General features: G+C 45.4%; 1 protein-coding gene across 1 annotated transcript in view; it reads left to right on the plus strand.

Moving 5' to 3' along the window:
- Positions 1-4,560, plus strand: part of CFAP47 (cilia and flagella associated protein 47) — a 734,432-nt gene that overhangs the window by 76,823 nt on the left and 653,049 nt on the right. The window lies entirely within an intron of this gene.

Raw genomic sequence — 4,560 nt, forward strand, 5'->3', positions numbered from 1 at the left:
GGTCAGGAAAACAGACCTTATGATGAGAGGCTGAGAGCAATGGGACTATTCAGCCTGGAAAAGCGCAGGCTCAGGGGTGATCTGGTGGCCACCTATAAGCTTATCAGGGATTCTCATCAGGATCTGGGGGAATGACTGTTCACCAGAGACCCCCAAAGGATGACAAGATTGAACAGTCACAAACTCCACTGTGAGTGGTTCAGGCTGGACATAAGAAAGAACTTCTTCACTGTTCAAGCCCCCAAGGTTTGGAACAGACCGCCACTTGAGGCAGATCAAGCGCCCACTTTGAATGCCTTCAGAACACATTTGGATGCTTATCTTGCTGGGATCCTATGATCCCTGCTGACTTCCTGCCCCTGGGGTGGGGGGCTGGACTCGATGCTCCTCCAGGGTCCCTTCCAGCCCAAATGTCTATAAAATCTATGACTTTTCATAAGGAGGTCTAGAGAGGAAACTAGGTAAATGCTTGAGCTATGGCCCAGTGCTTTGAAAAGATGTAAATTCAGATGTCCTCTGAGTAACAGAACTAGGGGTTTAGAACCTAGGTTGCCCACTTTCTATATAAGTGTCCTAACCACTTAGCTACTGAGGCTAAAACATAGGAAGGGCTACCTCCTATGGGAGGACATTGTGATGTACAGTTAGGTACACTGATGTAAGCTGTTATATGGGTGCAGAAAGTGAAATAATTTTGCTCATTATGTTTATACCAAGAGTTTATTGATGCAGTAAAAACTGGGTAGCTTTTTCTGGTGTAATCTAGGTTCCAGGATGAAGTGTTCATGATACTATTATAGCTATTAAGAAAATTTTGTAGTGTTGAATGTCCTTTGCCTAGAAAGACAAACTTTCTTGAGTTTCTTTCTCTTTTTTTATTTTTTTATAACTAACCATCCTCCCCTGCCATATTCCCCTGCCCCTCATATCACCTAGGCAGTAACTGAGCAACTTTGCGTAAGGTAAAGGCTTTGGGGTTCCCAGGTAGAAAGTCTGAGGTCCAAAGCAGGAACAAGTGCCCTCCTACTCTCCAGTGGGCATTACGATCTAGTAGCAATCATAGAGACCTGGTGGAACTCCACACGTGATTGAAACATAGCCATAGAGAGCTACACCTTGCACAGAAGGGACCAAGTAGGAAAAAAAGGTGGAAGGGTAGCTCTATGTGAGGGAGCAGTACACCTCCTTGAAGGCTGACATCGGCTCCAAAGGAGAGCGGTTCAAAATCCTCCAGGTCAAACTCGGGGTGGGAGAGACCCAACTGTAGGTGTATACTACAGACCACCAAACCAGGGGGAGGAGCTCAATCTGGAGTCCTCTCAATAACTGGCAGAGGCCGCACACACATGGGACATGGCCATCATGGGCAACTTCAATTACTCAGACATCACTTGGGAGGAACACTCAGCTAAGTTGGATCGGTTGCATTGCTTTCTCACCTGTATTGAAGAGCTTTACCTGACTCAGGAAGTGCACGGGCCAACCAGAGATAATGCTCTCCTTGACTTTGTCTTGGCCAAAGGAGACAATCTGCTGAGCGACTTGAATATAGCAGCGACCATGAGACCATCACATTCACTGTCCACGGCAAGGCAGGCAAATCAGCTAGCAGGTCTGAAGTTTTGGACTTCAAAAAAGCTAATTTCAAGAGGCTCAGGGCAATAGTAGGGGAAGCACTGTGGGACCAGGGACCGAAGATAAAAGGAGTGCATGAGGAGTTGTTGTTTCTCAAGATCACGATCCTCAAAGCTCAAAAGAAGTCCATTCCCATGCAGAAAAAAGGTAGCAGAAGGACTAGTAAGCCCTCTTTGCTTAATCGGGATATCATGGTCCTCTTGAAAAAGAAGAAAGAAACATACAAACAATGGAAGCTTGGGACAGTTCCCAAGGAGGACTATACAACAATGGCCTTCACTTGTAGGGAGCAGATGAGAACGGCTAAGGTGGTGACTGAAGTTAAATTAGCAATGGAAATCAAGGACAACAAAAAGTTGTTCTTTAGGTATGTAAGAAACATGAGGGAAACAAATAGAAGCATGGGGTCATTGCTTAACAACTTAGGACAGCTGGTTACCAATACTCAGAAGAAAACTGAACTCCTGAATGACTACTTTGTTTTGGTATTTCACTGGAGAAAGGGGAAAATCATACTAGATAAGGTTCAGAGTGGTGGGAATGACTGCCTACCTACTGTTGACATTCAGCTGGTGCATGATCAGTTAAAGTCAGCCATTTGTTAGTCAGCAGGACCAGATGAACTTCATCTTTGAGTACAGAAGGAGCTGGCCAAAGTCATCACAGGACCTCTAATGAAACTGTTCCAAAACTCATGGCGCTCAGGGGAGGTCCCTGAAGACTGGAAGAGGGCCAATGTTTTGCTCATCTTCACGAAGGGGAGGAGAGAGGTCCCGGGCAACTATAGGCCAATTACCCTAACTCAGAAGGTAGGATTCTGAACAACAGTCAGCATGGCTTTGTTGTGGGCAGGTTTTGTCTTGCCAATCTCATCTCCTTCTACTACCAGGCAACTTATCACCTGGATAAGAGAGAGGAGGTTGACATTGTATACCTAGACTTCTAAAAGGCCTCTGGTACCCCAGGATGTTCTCACAGTAAAATTGGAGGATTCTGGGCTAAACTGCTTGACAGTCAGGTGGGTAGGAAGCTGGCTGTGGGGTAGGACCCAGAGAGTTTTAATGAAAGGATCTGTGTCGTCTTGGTGAGAAGTGGCCAGTGGTGTCCCTCAGGGGTCTGTGCTTGGTCCAGTGGTTTTCAACATCTTTATCAATTATTTGGATGTAGGAGTGAAGAGTTCACTGGCCAAGTTCACGGGCAACACCAAGTTATGGGGGAGCGTGGTCATGCTTGAAGATGGGCTGCAGATACAGGTGGACCTAGACAGCCTGGCAAGTTGGGCAGATCAGAACCAGAGGAAGTTCAACATTGAGAAGAGTAAAGTGCTCCATCTTGGGATCAACAAATCTCAACATACATACAGGCTCAGAGGTGCCAATTTGACTAGCACTACAACTAAAAGGGACCTACAGGCAATAATAGACCATAGTATGAACATGAACTGTCAGTGCGATGCTGTAGCCAACAGGGCAAACAATACTCTGGCATACATCAACTCATGCATCTCAAGCAAAACCAAGGAAGTGATTCTTCCGCTTTACTCAGTATTGGTGAGACCACAGCTGGAGTGCTACATCCGGTTCTTGGTGTTGCACTTCAACAAGGATGTGGAAAGACTTGAGAGAGTCCAGAGAAGAGCCACCCTTATGATTAGAGACTTGCAAGGCAAGCCATACGAGGAAAGGCTGAGGGACTTGGGCCTCTTCAGCCTAAAAAAGAGAAGACTGAGAAGGGGCTTGGTAGCAGCTTTTCGTTAAATCAGGGGAATACACCAACGGCTTGGCAAACAAGTGTTCACCAGGGCACCTTTGGGGAAAACTGGGAGTAATGGCTATAGATTCCTGGAAGACCATTTCAGGCTTAACACTAGGAAAAACTTCTTCACAGGGTGTCCAGACTGTGGAATAAACTCCCTCTGCAGGTGGTGCAAACACCTACCCTGGAAAGCTTTGAGAGGAAACCGGACGGTCATCTCGCTAGAATTACCTGACCCCAGTTGTCTTTCTAACCAAGTGCAGGGGGTCTGGACCCGATGATCTTGCAAGGTCCCTTCTAGCTCCTTACAATCTATAAATCTATGAACAAGGAACAGTGGGTGAAATCCTGGCCCCAAGAAGTCAATGGCCAAACCGCCATTCACTTTATTAGGCCAAATGTTCATCCAGTGTAGCAATTAACCAAGAGATTTTGGGAGAGACAAAGGGCCACAGAAATACCAAGCACCAGGTTCTTGCCAAAAAAGTAGCCAGACTGGCTGAGATCTATGCAAGAGAAATTTGTTGGTATATGGTCATTTTGAGCCTTTCTAGATAGGGCAGGATATAAACAGCAGTGCCAACATCAAAACCAGCATCAACTAAAATACTTACTATAAGAAAATAAACTGACTCTGGGTAACAAGTTTCTTGTCCAACTGCTATCCTTTGGCAGAGAGGCAACAGTATAGTTGACTATTAATAAGAAAATGAATCAGAACTATAGAAACACATTTTTAAACGAATTCAGAAGTCATGGCATAGTTAAGAAATTTCTAGTTCTTCAAGTAGATGAAACTTCAAATATTCCAATTTACCTTTTAAAAAAAAATTCGTAAGTTTTCAGATAATATGGATTTCAGATAATAGGTGCCTAGCTTAGGATTGGAAAATTCCCTGGAATGTTTTCATGTGAGCAGGAGACAATAGACACTGCTTTGCGCACATGATTAGGAGGTGAAATCAGGTGATTAGATATACTAGACCAGCAGTCAGCTGTATTTTTCTACTGATGAGTCAAAATGACCCCACTCAGGTCTGAGGTAGGCCAGAGCTAAGATGTCACCACTTCTCCCTGCCACCAGGCCCCTGCCCCGTGGCAATGAAATCCCCCTAGCTCAACAGGCTGGTTCTTGTGGCGCCAGAGCCAGCCTGTGGGGTTAGAGGTTGT

Source organism: Crocodylus porosus, unplaced genomic scaffold (genome assembly GCF_001723895.1).
Source record: "Crocodylus porosus isolate Cpor-Errol unplaced genomic scaffold, CroPor_comp1, whole genome shotgun sequence".
NCBI classification, from domain to species: Eukaryota; Metazoa; Chordata; order Crocodylia; family Crocodylidae; genus Crocodylus; species Crocodylus porosus.